We start from the raw sequence: 15514 nt of genomic DNA on the forward strand, positions 1-15514 counted from the left end.
TCAGAGATGATGAGCCAAATGTTTTTGTGTTGGTGGATAAGTTGGTGGAGTGTGGGGGGGAATTGGGAAGGACGGGTATTAGGAAAGGGGGCAAAGACTGTGAGATCTTGAAAAGGCATTAGGCTTTTAACGACAATACAGGAAATCTGCTCGGGGGACCACCTGGAACCAAACATCACCCCCTCTAACCTCTGGGTTTCCTGCGCACACTTTTTATTTCCCATGTGGTAAGTGCACTCGGCATCTGCAAGAAGTGATCCCATGTGTGTGTGTTGGGGGGGGGAAGGGGTGTGGAAGAGCCAAAGGCAATGTCCGTCTTCCTGGTTCTTAGATAGTGGTGATAGGACCACCACCTGGCACCTTGCATGCTGTAAAAGCTTTGCGCCTCCGCACCCGATGGTCATTCTGCAAATGGGATCCAATCATCCTGGCTGCAAAAGGAGTCTCAGTCCTCACTGACTGACCCTATAAACTAAGAGGCTCATCTCCCAGTCAAGTGGTCTTTGCTATCTTCCGTAACACACTGGATCCCCACCTGTGCCATGCTGAACGTCTTCAAGTTTATAAATTGATCCTGTGCTCAGGATCGCACAGGAAGAAAGAGAAATGCTAAATGTAGGGAGCAGGATGCCTGGGTGGCTCAGTGGTGGAGCGTCTGCCTTTGGCTCAGGGCCTGATCCCAGGGTCCCAGGATCGAGTCCTGCATCGGGCTCCTGCATGGGGCCTACTTCTCCCTCTGCCTGTGTCTCTGCCTCTCTGTGTGTCTCTCATGAATTAATAAATGAAATCTTTAAATGTAGGGAGCAAATTCACTCTGACCCCAGAATAGGAGAATGGCAGAGAAATCGCTGGGTCTTTGGTGGGAGCCCCTCCTCCCACATTCAATCTTCTCCTTCAGAAGGAGCAGCTGGAACCCTTCAGGACGTGTGGGTTTCTGAGCCACATTCCTTGACGTTTGCTGTTCTCAGAGCTGCAGGCCCCGGTTCTCCACCCGGGTCCGAGGGCCAGAGCCAGGCCTGGGGGCCCTTCACGCAGAGAAGCGTTTTCTGCCCTTGGCCCCTGCAGAAGGGAAGGATTAGCGAGGCAAAGCCCAACTTGATTGAAAAATAACTTCCCTACAGGCTGCTTTATGGCTTTGCACCTCTTCCAGCTCTCGCTGAGTCTGGCCCCGAGACCGGCGGACTCGGGGTGGTCTTTCCTCCTCCAAGGAGCCGGAAATTAGCAAAGGAACGCCAGGGGGTGCTGGACAGGCCATCTGAAGTAGGGCAGCAACTTATTAATGTTTTTTAAAAGTTTAAAAACGAGTAGCCAACTATAAGGGGGCAAGGCAGTCTGGCTCCACTGCTTACTAGCTCTGTGACGGGGCAAGGGGCCGCCCCTCGCCGTCCCCATCTATAATGTGCGTGTGTACGTGTGTGTGTGTGGGGGGGAGTTGTCTACACCACCATGTGGTTGGCATGGGGATGAAATGAGAGCTGGTGTTTATAAAGTGCTTACAACTGACACATGGTCGTGCCTGCACATGGGACGGCCCCAGGCCTGCGCCAGAATGAGCACGTTTATATCCACCAGACCAGCCAAAGCCATGAGTTCCAAGCAGGGTAGACTCTGGCCTTGACCAAAGAGAGGCCTGGCCTTCATGCTGGGCTTCTGGGAGGTGATCTTCATATGCAGTAGGAGTGTGCCTGGAGAGGGCAGGGCTGAGCACAGCGGATCTCAGTGCAGGGCTGGCCATGGTCCGGGAAGGCCAACCGTGTGATTGATTTATTTACTTATTATTTTTAAAAAGATTTTATTTATTTATTCACGAGAGACACGGAGAGAGAGGCAGAGACACAGGCAGAGGGAGAAGCAGGCTCTCCGTGGGGAGCCCAATACAGGACTCGATCCCAGGATCCCGGGATCACGATCTGAGCCCAAGGCAGATGCTCAACCACTGAGCCACACAGGTGCCCCCCAACCGTGTAATTTAGGGTGGTCACGCGGTATCAGCTGGGCTGGAGACTGAGTTCAACAATGAGAGTAATCAGTCAATCAATCAATTTTGCCTCAATTGTGCATCAGCTTCTCTGATGGTGATGCTCTGTGTGTACCTCACACATCGGTGCCAGGAGAGTAACGTGAGTGTAAGAGCTCTCAGTGGGGATTGGGTCTTTCTAAGGAGTTATCAAACCAGAGGGTGAACGTGCAATTGGTGTCGGAAATGTGGCCTGTTCCCCTCAACCTCTGCAGTCTGGTGACCCCGGGCAATTTCTACAACAGGAACCCTCCTGAGCTTCATGCCCACTGTCGCCCCCAACCACCCAAACTGGAAAGGGTGAGGGGACAACAGGAGCTTGTGTGGGGCACTAAGTGAAGCGCTTTCCAGAGGCCAGCTCATGGGTGCCTCAGTCTACATGTCTGTCGTCATAGCCAGTTCTGGCTGGACTATTCTAAGCACTTCACCTAAATTAACACTTTTAATCTTAATCCTTCTACCCCTGGTGACCAGCACAGAGAGGTCAGGTAATTTGGCTACAGTCGCACTCCCTGGACGTGGGGATGCTGTGGTCTGAGCCCAGGTGGTCAGGCTCTGGCGCCCAGGGTGCTGAGCCCCCACCACCAACTCCTCTGTGGTCAGGGAAGGACTGCACGATGCTCCCTATGTCATTTTACACTCGTGCTGTATTGTAAGACCATGACTCTCGCCCAAGGAAATTGTAACCAGTCGCTTTGTGATCTACGAGATAATTGCAGTGCTTGCTGCTGAGAACGTGCTGTCTTTATGAACACGGTTTTGCTCCCTGAGAAGATGCTGGCTTGGAGGCATAGTCCACCTGCTGTGCCCAGGGGAGGGCGTTTGCTCTGTGCTGGCCGAGCACTCCCTGTGCCCCCAACACCTCTCTTCTCGCCCATCTCTCAATCATTCAAGACACTTAAATGGCCAGAGCACACCATGTAGCTCGGGGCTCAATGTCCCTTATTCAGTACAGATGAAAATGAACAATGCACTGGACACAACATGTGTCTTTGCTGGTCTGCGAGAAAAACTGCCAAATACAGAGTCCCGGTCCACAGCCTGCTGGATGGCAGGACAAGGACTCTGCTGGGGGACCGGGTCACCAGCCTCAGCAATGTCCCCCGGTGGGAAATGAAGCTGTAGCAGGGACTTGCAGGTCCTGGGAGACCCCACCAGGCAGGGAAGTGGGATAACAGTAATGATCATAATAACGAATGGTGGGTTCTGAGACAGGCTAAGCCCAGCTCCACGGCGGGGGGGGGGGGGGGGGGGGGGGGGGGGAGCGGCGCTCGGTGAGAGCCCTGAATGCCACCCAAGGGCTTCCTTTGGACCAAATATACAATGAGGCCGTTCTTCACATGGGCTCCTTAAATTAGAACGTGCGATCTTTCATTCTGGGGTGCAGTCTACACTGGTTAGAATTTGAGAAGTACACCAAAGGCAAAGGCAAGAGTAAAAGAGATGATTTATACTTTGTTCATCCAATTAAACAATTGTCCAGAACCCGCTGCCAGTTGCGTCTAGACAAGGAACCATTCGCTACTGTTTTTATTCATTTTCTGTCTTCGTTCTCTATAAGGAATGGATTTTAAGTCATTCTCTTGGATGTGAAGGACGCCAACCCTAAATGAAGGTGTCTATTCATCGACAAAGACCCAGCACCGGCCATTTAAAATATTTGGTTAATAGAATAACTATGCGCTTAAATGTTAAGGCATACTTTAACCTGCACCCCATTAATTCAAATTAATCTCCTTTAATTCACTTGAATTACATAAGGGGTGGATAGGGAGAAGGGAACTCACATTTCCAGAGGCAAGCAGTCAGCTCAGAAGGCTCATGAGCACCATCTTGTTTAATTGTCAGGGTGGGGAGCTCCCTATTTTCGACGCTGCCTCCTTGCTCCCCTGACACTGCCAGTGGCTCTGAGGGGTATGGAGCTACCCTGTCCTATGGGACCTCAGATCCTAGGCCATGACCCTACCACACATCAGAACCCAGCCCCTCTCAGTCACAGATTGCCTTGGAGGACGCGGGACCCCAGCTGAGCCAATGAGCGTCTTCCCTGGGAGCTTAGGACTTGGGTCTACAGAGACCACCAGGGAGATCTCTCTCTCAGGACTGGAGCTGTGATTTGAACATAAGGGTTCATGGTGGTCATATTTCCCACTCAGTGGTGGAAGTTGATCCAGAGAATAAGGAGGGAATTTTTTTTTTAAGATTTAATTAATTTATTTATTAGAGAGAGAGCAAGTGAGCAGGGGGAGGGGCCAAGGGAGGGGGACAAGCAGATTCTGCACAGAGCCCGGCACAGGGCTCAGCCCCATGACTCCAAGATCATGATCTGAGTGAAAATAAAGAATCAGACACTTAACCAATGGAGCCACCCAGGCTTATTCCCAAGAATGCAGAGAGTGAAATCATGGTTGATGCCTGAGTCCTGGTTTCCTTTACTCCTGGGCCCCGGCTACATCCCTGCCTGGTCAGTGGTCTGATCAGTATCTCCTCCTTGAAATTCATAAGCAAATTTACTCCTGTTATCACTTAGGTGAGTTCCAGTTAGGTTTCTGTCACCTGTCACCAAGAGTCCCAATAGGCAGGCAGCATCTCACCAATGTCTTCATTGCTTGGGATGCATGCCCAAGGCCATGCTGCTAAAAAGTTTCCCAACTAGAATCTGACCCACAAATTTCTTCATATTTTCAACATAACCTTGGATACGTGCAACAGAAAGAACAGTCTCCGTGACTAACGTTACGGGTCATTCTGGTTGGAGAGTGGGGTGTCCTCAGAGTCAAGCACATAAAGGCATCTGCAGGGATGGGCGGGCTCAGCTCTCCATCCTTTCCCATCAAGTCCCCACAACCCCAACCACCCCTCAAAGCCCTCTCCAAGATGGCTGCTGTTGGGTGGTCTTTGGAGTCTGGCAAAAGTCGGTTCTTCTCCTAGCACCACCTCCCAGCTATATGGTCAAGGGTAAATGCTCTACGATGGGCTGAATTAAGTTCCCTCAAAAATTCATATGTTGAAGTCCTAACCGCCAGTACCTCAGAACTGACCCTACTGGAGATGGGGTCTTGACAGAGGTAGTCATGTTAAAATGAGGTCATGGTAGGGGGCAGTAATCCAATATGACTGGTATCCTTGAACACACACAGGGAAGACTCAGTGAAGACACAGAAGAACACAGCTGTCTACAATCCAAGGAGAGAGGCCTGGAACAGATTCAGACCTCATGACCTCAAAAGGAACCAACCCTGACGGCACGCTGACCCTGGATTCTGGCCTCCAGACCTGTGAGAAAATGAATGTCTATTGTTAAAGCACCGGTCTGTGGCACTTTGTTACAGCAGCTCTAGAGAACTATTAGACTCTTGGAGATTCATCCTTTCCATCTGTGGAATCATTAAAACAATACCTGTGGCCCCGCAGTGTCTGGGGGCGGGGGTGATGAGAATTAAAAAGTAGACATCACGGCAACAGCAGTATCACATGCCTTCAGGGGTGGCTACCTATGTTCTAATAATGCTCCCCCAAGAACTCCAGGAGGTTCTCTTTCCTTTGCCAGTTCTTCAAGGAATCCCATTGTTTCCTTGACAACCATGTTCTAAGGAGCTGACACATGTCCATCTTTCCTGAAAAGACTGCTCGAATCTGAAGGGCCTGCAGTAAAGCCAACTGGGTCTCTTTGCACCAGGGACAAAAACTTCCAGGTATTGGCTCATCCCAAGAGAAGAGGGAACGAAGGGTGCATGGTTCACTGGATACGCCCAAAGAGCCCAAGGTGGAGGGAAGGATGACCTCAAGCACCAGTGGGTGTCCATGTGGCTGACATTAACAGGTACTGGCCAGAACCCTTAGGCCACCCCATAAACACAGTGAGCCTCGGAAAAGAAAGTCCTGATAGGAAATATCTCTGAGGAGAAGGGAGCATGTGGGGGCTGGTACTCACAGGGAATAGAATGCATCTCGTGTGTGTGTGTGTGTGTGTGTGTGTGTGTGTGTAGTATATGGAGGGTATGTGGGGTGTGTGGGGAGGTGTGTAGTACTTGTGGGGTGTAGGGGGTGTGTGTGGGCTGTGATGTGTGTGTTCAGGGGCTGTGGGGGGGGCCAGAGGCCGGAGGAGCCAGGAGGGCGAGCTGTAAAGGAGAGGGAGCCACACTCAGGGAGCACCTCCTGCAGGCAGCAGGGGGAGAGATGAGGAGGGTGTGTGTGTGTGTGTGTGTGTGTGTGTCTGGCTGGGAGCCGGAGAGCTCAAGTGCAGGCTGGACCCTGGCCATCCACCGGCTCCCCTGCCCAGGCCTGACCTCAGGCCCGGGGCAGGGAGGAAACGCTGCATGGAAAAGCCTGGCAGGTGCCAGAAACGAACTCCACAAGGACAGGGAAGGACACCCCGCCCCCACCTCGGCCCCGGCCCCCCTGGGGTTTCAAGAAACATTTCAGAGGAAGCGAGATGGCTGTGGTTCCCACGGAGCCGCTGGGAGCGGGCCAGAAAACCAAGATCTTGATCTGTTTGGGGATCCTGTTTGTAATGCCTCACTGGAGGGGCTGGGAAAGAGGTGTGCGTCTCGCCCCCCTCCTGGGTGAGAGCCCCCCAAGGTGAGAGCCCCCCAGGCTGCCTTATGCCTCTGAGCCCTCCCACCTGTCTGCACAGCACAGGTAACCCGGCTCGGTACCCACATGTGCTGTCAAGCTAATTAAGGACAAAGGAATCATGTCTGACTGCAAACCACCGAGGACCTAAACCCCTCAAAGGCTTCTTGTCACTCAGGGCCACCCCTGTGCAAATACATGGCCCCCGGCCCTGGCCCCACTGCTTGTTCAGCTGCACCCATCCTTTTGGCTCCCCACTCCCACCCTGGACCGTGTCCCCTTCGCTGCTGCACATCCTTGCAGCTCCTAACACATCTGCTTGCCATGGCTCTGGACCCTTGCAGGTGCTTGTTCCTGCTGCCTGGAACACCCTCCCTGCACTCCTCCACCCAGCTGTCCAATCTCCCTGGATGCCCACCCTGCAGGCGCCTCCTTTCTGCTCCCCACTACTGCAGCACCCAAAATTCTGTCACTAACGGCTTCCTCATCCCATGGGTACCTGGCACTTGGCCTCCCTCCCTCTTTCCTTCCTTCCTTCCTTCCTTCCTTCCTTCCTTCCTTCCTTCCTTCCTTCCTTCCCTCAGTCCTGCATGTAGTCATTCATTAAAAGAAGGAATCGAACAGAGAAATCAAATGAATGACTCAAATATTTGTGGAAAGAATCAAACACTCATCATATTGCCTACTACGAGTCCGGTCCAAAGATTTATAAAGAACACATTCCCAGCCTTCAGGGAGCTCATGCTATTGTCACACAGTAAGATAAACGTGTGGGGATAATGACTAGTATCTTGCAGTCGGTCATGTGCTAAATCAATGATACGCATATTGGGGGCGAAAGAAGCTAGGGGAAAGATCTTGAGGCTAGAGGCTAGAGAGACCATGGGAGGCTTCCTGGAGGAGGTGGCTTTGCATCGGTCTTGAGTGATTGATTACATGATCCAGTTTATCCCTACTGACCAAAGAAAATACAGTTGGTTCTCATTATTCAGGGCCGTTATGCTCTAGAAAGTCACCACGAACACTGACTTAGCAAATACTGAACTATTATTAATAGTTATATATGAACTATTATTGCTGCAGGAGAAATGCAGGATTAGTTTCCTGCAAACACCGGGCCGCGACATTTTTGTTGACCAATCAATCCATACCTGGTTTCAGGTGTATTTCTGTCTGAAGACACCTTAGTTAGCATAGAGTGGACTCTTGAACAACACGGGTTTGAACTGTAGGAATCTATTTATGCGCAGATTTTTTTTTTCCAGTAAATCCAGTACAGTACTGAAAGGGTATTTTCTCTTCCTTATAATTTGCTGAACGACATTTTTCTTCTCTCCAGCTTATTTTATTATAAGATAATAGCATCGGATACATATAACATACAATATACGTGTTAATCAACTGTTTAGGTTGCTGATAAGGCTTCCCATTAGCGGCAGGCTATTAGTAATTAAGTTGCAGGGGCAGGGAGGAGGAGCCCAAAGTTACACTGGGATTTTGACTGCAGGAGGCATGAGCCCCCCAACTCCTGTGTTGCTCAAGGGTCAACTGGATATTGGGGACTCATTAACACTGAACTCCTGACCAACAGCACCATAACTCTGGCCGAGACAAAGCTTATGTAATGCAAGCATTTTTTTCCGTAAGGTAGGTCACAGCCTTCTTGCGCTTTAGCAGGGGGGGGGGGCGCATTTTAAACAGCCAGATCACCAACAGAAAGCACAAAAATGCTGAAAATGTGGCATTGACTGGACCCCGAAAAGGACACTTGTTTACGGGATGAGAGCTGAAACAAGAAGACACACTGTCACTTTGCTCTGACTCAACTGGGGCCACGTGCCACTGGTTGCGTATCTGCAAGGGACCAGGAAAGCGCCACAACTATTGATTTTAGGGTTACAAATAATTGTAGTGAGTGTGTGAACTGCAAAGATGAGACAAGTGGCTAAGGAGTGTCGACTAGAATTAACAGCATCCCCTTTTTACGTTCTCAAAAGTTTGAGTCACCAAGGTCCCCAAGCCCCGTGTCTCTGCAGAGGGACCAGGCAAAGCACACGGTGGCTGTTAGGCAGGGTGGCTCTTCCAACTCTGGGCATCCGTGGCCGCCTACAGGTGTGCTCCCCATGAAGGTCTGTGAGGATCCCCACTGCCCCCCCCCACCTGCAGCAAGGACCCGGAAGCCATCACTGCCCTGGCCTCGGAGGGCACCCATCAACATCATTCAAAGAAGGAATGAATCCTGACAACCTGCTTCCTCTCCCAGATGCCTTTTCTGGGAGTTTCTCCTCTGAGTATTATGTTCAGCTTATGGCTCAGGAGAACCAGCATCAAAAGCCTAGATGGGGACACCTGGGTAGCTCACTGGTTGAGCATCTGCCTTCAGCTCAGGTCGTGATTTTCGGGTCCTGGGATTGAGTCCTGCATCAGGCTCCCCACAGGGAGCCTGCTTCTCCCTCTGCCTGTGTCTCTGCCTCTCTCTGTGTGTCTCTCATGAATAAATAAATAACATCTTAAAAAAAAAAATAGATACTGGCTGGGCCAGTCTGTGTCCCCAGACACCCCAGGAAGTCAATATGCACTCTGCACGTGTCTCCCTGAGTCGCGTGGGGTGCCTGCAATCAAGAGTCGTCACCTGTTCAAAGGCATGAAAGCCATTCTCAGTCAGGTTCTGGGGGGCCTCTCTGGAAGATGACTTTTCTCAGGGCCCTGAACGTGCCCCGTGCTTAACCCAGTTTTTGGCCTGGCTACTGAACACGGAGCTTTTCTCTAGCTGTTCTGCTCACCGGAAAGCCAACCCCACCTCCCTCCATAAAAGACAAATACATTTCAGTGACCAGAGGACAGCTCAGCAAGCTATGGCCTGAAAAATAATCTAGAACGAGCAGCGTGTCAGCCAAGAGATATCCACTTGGTATTTATTAAATGCCTAATAAAAATAGATACCAGGGACGCCTGGGTGCCTCAGTGATTGAGCGTCTGCCTTTGGCTCAGGTTGTGATCCCGGGTCTTGGGATCAAGTCCCGCATTGGGCTCCCTGCATGGAGCCTGCTTCTCCCTCTGCCTGCGTCTCGGCCTCTCTCTGTGTGTGTCTCATGGATAAGTAAATAAAATCTTTTAAAAAGATAGATACCATTTCTTGAGCTATTGCTGTGCGCCAGGCAGGCACTGTGATAGTACTTTATCCAATCTTGCTAAGTTCGAGGTGGGTGCTACTCTTTAGCCTCTTTATCCAGATGAGATCGGGCCTAGGAAGTCTGGGAATAGGCCCTGGGACACACAGTTGGCCCTTCTGGGAGGTGGAAAGCAAACCCGGCCCTTAATCACCATGCAGTGGGTGCCATCCCGGGCTCCGCTGCTGGCAGTGGACATGTGGCTCCTTGGGACCAGGTACCTGGCAGGACTGCATGACCCAGATACGGATGGGAGGATGGTGCTGCCACACATATCCAGAGAAAGGGCTGTGGTGCGACCCAGAAAGAGGAGGCCGGGAGATCTGCTCTCTTCACCCCAAAGTCAGAATTCAGCATCGAAGCCACAGCATGTATTTGCAATGGGATCACAGATCCCATAGAGTAACTGCATATCCTCGTTGGGTGGCTGGGTGGGGGGTGGTACCAGTGTTAGGAACCAATGTTTGTATCTCCCCAGAATTCATATATTGAAACCTAACCCCTAAAGTGATGGTTTTAGGAGGTGAGGCCTTGGGGGATGATTAGGTCATAAGTGTGGACTCCTCATGAATGGGATCAATGCCCTTAGAGAAAGGGGTCCCAGAGGGGCACCTGGGTGGCTCTGCAGCTGAGTGTCTGCCTTTGGCTCAAGTTGTGATTCCAACTTGGTTCCAGGATCGAGTCCTGCACCAGGCTCCTCGCAGGAAGCCCGCTTCTCCCTCGCCTGGGTCTCTGCCTCTCTCTCTGTGTCTCTCGTGAATAAATAAATAAACTCTTAAAAATGGGGCGCCCAGAGAGCTTCCTCATGAAGACACAGCGAGAAGGCACCGTCTATGAAACAGGAGCGAGCCCTCACCAGACACTGTGATCATAGCCTTCCGGCATCCAGCACCAGGGGAAATGGATTTCTGTTGTTCACCAGCCAGTCCGTAGGAGTGCGTCGGAGCAGCCCGAGTTGACGGAGCCCGACGGGCGGTGAGGTGGCTGTGCGGGTGAAGGAGGAGACTCGAAGCAGACACCTAAGCTGAGCCTTGATCTCCTGGAAAATGGGGGGAATCGCTGTGCCCACCTCATGGGGCTGCTGTGACAACTAAGTGAGCTCATGTCATGAAGGGCTCAGGCAAATGCCTGGCGAAGGTGGGTTGTCACTGTCCTTGTCACCATCATCACCTGGCCCTAGATGGCAAGTCCACCATTCCTAATGGGGCCCTTTGGCAAAGAAACCTGTTAATGACTGAGCTGGGCAGATGCCAGTCTTGTGTTTGGTGGTCTACGCACACGCCTGCATCATACTTAACCAATCCTCACCCAGGTTGATGCGTGGTGGTGGGAGGTCTGGGACCCCTGGGCCAGAGCTGGCCTCCACACCCCACTCTTCCACTCCAAGCAGTCTGGCATTAGGACAGTTCCCTTCAAATGCCCTGTCTTTATTTTTTTTTTAAAGACTTCATTTATTTATTCATGAGAGATACACAGACAAAGAGACAGAGAGAGAGGCAGAGACACAGGCAGAGGGGGAAGCAGGCTCCATGCAGGGAGCCCCATGTGGGACTCGATCCTGGAACCCTGGGATCACACCCTGAGCCACCCAGGCATCCCCAAATGCCCTGTCTTTAAACTTGGGAAGAATCACGAATCCACCACGCTCAGGCCCCATAAATGGCTGGTACTTTTACAGAGGCTTAGAGAGGTTCAAGTCACATCCCTAGAAAATTCGGCTGGAAAGATTCACACCCTGGCTTCCCAGCACCCATGCATTCTGCAGGTCAACCTGCCGCTTCTGTGTGCATGTCTGGATTAAACACAGCGTGATGGGTAATTTTATTGCTGAGTTGATTAGGCCATGCACCCTAGTCACAGGTTATTCTGGATTGTTTTCTGTGAAAGTAGTTTTCTGGATGAGATTAATATTTAAATTAATAGACTGAGGGAAGCAGATTACTTTTCATGGTGTGTTTGGGCCTCACTCGATCAGTTGAAGGCCTTACTAGAATAAGAAGTGAGCCCCTCTGAGCAGGAAGGGATTGGGCCAGCAGACGGCCTCAGGACTTGACCTGCAGCTCTTTCCTGGTGTCTGGCCTGCCAGGCTATGCTGCAAATTTGGACTGACCTGTCTCCATAATCGTGTTAGTCAATTCTTTAAAATAAATCTGTCTCTCTATACATGCCCTGTTGGTTCTTTTTGCTCTGGAAAACCCTGACTAAGACACACAGGTATGAATAGGGGAGGAGATACACTACCTATGTATCAGACCTCCAATCTGCAATAATTTGCAATCACCGCATCTCATTTTCACCTCTCAGTGAATCATACTTCAAGCTGCTGGCTGGGATCACAAAAGAACAAGGCATTCTTTTCCTGCTCAGACACACACTATTGAACATACACCTTCCAATAGCCTGGGGTAGGCAGAAGGAGGAAGGGCCTCCCTGTGACATCCTCTAGCCTAGAGGAAAAAGAACATTCTGGTTTAATGACTTTGATTTTGAATATAATCAGATTTTCTCTATAGCAACCACCTCACAACACAAGCCTCTTGGCAGCTCCAAGGGGCGAGCAGCCAACTCCCTGTGGAACGCATCTCACACGCAGGCCATGGGCGAAGCTGCCGCTGGCACATGAAACACCAGAGTCCTGCATGGGACAGTCACATCTAGGCCTCAGCTGTAGACCAGATTGAAGGGGGAGCCCGTCAGCTGCTCCAGGCCTGTGGTTCGGCACTCTATAGGTGTTCTTGTAAAAACATGCTTCCCCTCTGATTGGTAGATCTGAAAGGGGGTCAGATGGTCTGACCCTCAGGACCCAGAAGGCTTTATCCCAGCTCATGACACATGATTAAGGCTAGAGTGCTTTGTGTTCATTTCTTGATTTCCAATTCACCAAAGGGCTTCTTCTCATGGTCCAACTGAATAATAATATGGCCTCTTGACTGGTCAAAAGGTCCCATCAACCTGAGCCTCTGCCAGGCTCCCCTCCTGGATCCATGAGCCCAGCCGCCTGCCCAAGAAGGTCCATGCTTCCCTCCAAAGTGTGGAGACATTCCCAGGGGGCAACTGTATCTCCAGGCCCCTATATCAAGATAGGGTCAATGTCATAGAGTTCTGGTCAACGGGATGGGGTGGAAGGATGTGTGTCACTTCCAGCTTGGCCATAACACCCTCCCCTGTTCTCTCTCATCCCATGCACAGTTATAAGGTGGACTGTGCATGAGTAAGAAATTAACTTCTGCAATGGCAGCCCAGTGAACAAGAGGAGATATCTGCAAGTGATATACCTGACAAGGGATTAGTAGCCAAAATATATAAAGAACTTCTACAACTGCACACCAGACAAAATAAACTATCTGATTAAAAATGGGCAGAAGATCTGAACATTTTCCCAAAGACATGCAGACAGCAAACAGACTCATGAAAAGATGTTCCACATCACTAATCAGAGAAATGCAAATCAAAACCACAATGATACATCGCACCTGTCAGAATGACTAGCATCAAAAAGACAAGGAATAATAAGCACTGGCAGGGATGTGGAAAAAAAGGAACTCTCTTGCACTGTTGGCGGGAATGCAAATTGGTACAGCTACTGTGGAAAACAGTATGGAGGCTTCTCAAAAAAATTAAAAATAGGAATACCATACGATCTAGTAATTCCACTACTGAGTATTGGAAAGAAAACAAAAACACTAATTTAAAAAGATATATGCAGGACACCTGGGTGGCTCAGTGGTTGAGCGTCTGCCTTCAGCTCAGGGCATGGTCCCAGGGTCCTGGGATCGAGTCCCACATCAGATTCCCTGCGAGGAGCCTGCTTCTCCCTCTGCCTGTGTCTCTGCCTCTCTCTGTGTCTCTCATGAATAAATAAATAAAATCTTTAAAAAAAAACCCAAAAAGATCTATGCACCCTCATGTTTACTGAGCATTATTTATGATAGCCAAGATATGGAAGCAGCCCAATTGTCCACAAAGAGGAATGGATAAAGAAGATGTGGGCTATTCATACGATGGAATATTATACCATAAAAAAGAATGCAATCTTACCGTTTGTGACATGAGTGAACCTAGAGGGTATTACACTAAGTGAAATCAGACAAAGACAAATACCTTATGATTTCACCTATTTATGGGATCTAAAAAACAAAATGAATAAAACCAAACAGACTCTTAATTACAGCAAATAAAACGGTGGTTGCCAGAGGGGAGGTGGTTGGGGGGATGGGAGAAATAGATAAAAGGGATTTAGAAGGACAAGTTTCCAGTTATAAAATAAATAAGTCACGGGGATGTACAGCATAGGGAATATGGTCAATAACGTAATAAGGTTGCATGGTGACAGATGGCAGCTACATTTATAGTGCTGAGCCCTACAGAATGCACAGGACTGTCAAATCAGTAGGTTGTACACCTGAAACTAATTTCACACTGAACGTTGATTATACTTCAGAAATAAAAATAATCAACTTTTAGCTTTTGCTATGTTAAACCACTGCAGTGTGTAGGTTTAACTGTTACAGCAGTTAACACAGGTTTCCATTTAATGTAAGTAAACAAAACCCAAAAATGTAGGATGACTTGGACAGGGTCACACATCCAGCACAGGGAGGGCTGAGCCCAGGAGGCAGGTCATCCCTGGGACCCTCCCCAATGTGACATGCCACATCTCTTTGCCAAGCCACAGTCCAGACGTCACTATCTTTACTGACCATCTTCCCACCATCATCATCTAATTCAATGTTTTTAATAAAAAAATTAATTCCTCATATCTGCTAAGTGCCTTACTCATTTTTTAAAAATATAATTCCTATGCCATTATCTATTTAAAGTAGAGGTCAGTGGTTTTTAGTGTGCACATGGAGTCCTGCAAACATCACAATCTAATTTTAGAATATGCAACAAAAGAAATTCTACACTCATTAGCAATCACCCCTCAACCCCCACCTCCCCAGCCAGCCCCAGGCAGACACTAATATACTCTCTCTCTTGATTTAGGACATCTCCTATCAATGGAGTCTTAACAGGTGGCCTTTTGTGATTTGCTTCGTTCATTCAACATAGTGTTTTCAAGGCTCATCCATGCTGTACCTTGAACCATGCTTCATTCCCTTTCGGCACTGAGTAATATCCCATGGACACCATGTTGTTTACCCACCGGTCAGCTGATGGACATCTGGGTTGTTTTTATGTCTTGAGTAATTCTGCTAAGCTGCTGTGAACATGCATGTGCAAGTTTCGTGCAGATGTATGCTTTCACGTCTTTTGGGTAGATGCCGAGGAGTGGAACTGCTGGATTTTTATGGTAACTGAAATTTTGAGGAGCTGCCAGATTGTTTTCTAAAGCAGCTGCACCATTCTACATTCCCACTGGCAGTGTATGAGGGCTCCAATCTCTCCACATTCTTGCCAACACTTGCTACTGTCTTTTTTTTTTTTTTTTTTTTTTTTAATTTTAGCCATCTAGTGGGTGTGATGTGGTATTTCACTGTGGTTTCTCAACCGTTTCCCTAATAACTAATGATACTGAGCATCTTTCCATGTGCTTATTGACCATTTGTACATCTTCTTTGGAGAACTGGCTATTTAAATCCTTTGCCCATTTTTAAAACTGGGTTATTTGTGTTTTTATTGTTGAGTTAGAGGAGTTGCAAATATCTTCTCTATTCCCTGGGTTGTCTTTTTGCTCTCTTGATGGTGTCCTTTGGAGCACAAAAGTTTTTCATTTTGAAGACACCTGTTGCATTTTTATGTGATTCCTGAT

General features: G+C 49.3%; 1 protein-coding gene across 8 annotated transcripts in view; it reads right to left on the minus strand.

Moving 5' to 3' along the window:
• CLMN (calmin) overlaps positions 1-15514 on the minus strand; it is a 115345-nt gene that overhangs the window by 58182 nt on the left and 41649 nt on the right. The window contains exon 1 of one of the 8 annotated variants that reach the window (XM_025442382.3): positions 5418-5569. The exons of the other annotated variants lie outside the window; for them this stretch is intronic. The gene's annotated coding sequence lies outside the window, so the exon portion shown is untranslated. Of the gene's footprint in view, positions 1-5417; positions 5570-15514 lie in introns of those variants that run through there. 8 annotated transcript variants of the gene reach the window in all.

The sequence above is a fragment of the Canis lupus genome, chromosome 8 (genome assembly GCF_003254725.2).
Source record: "Canis lupus dingo isolate Sandy chromosome 8, ASM325472v2, whole genome shotgun sequence".
Taxonomy (NCBI): domain Eukaryota; kingdom Metazoa; phylum Chordata; class Mammalia; order Carnivora; family Canidae; genus Canis; species Canis lupus.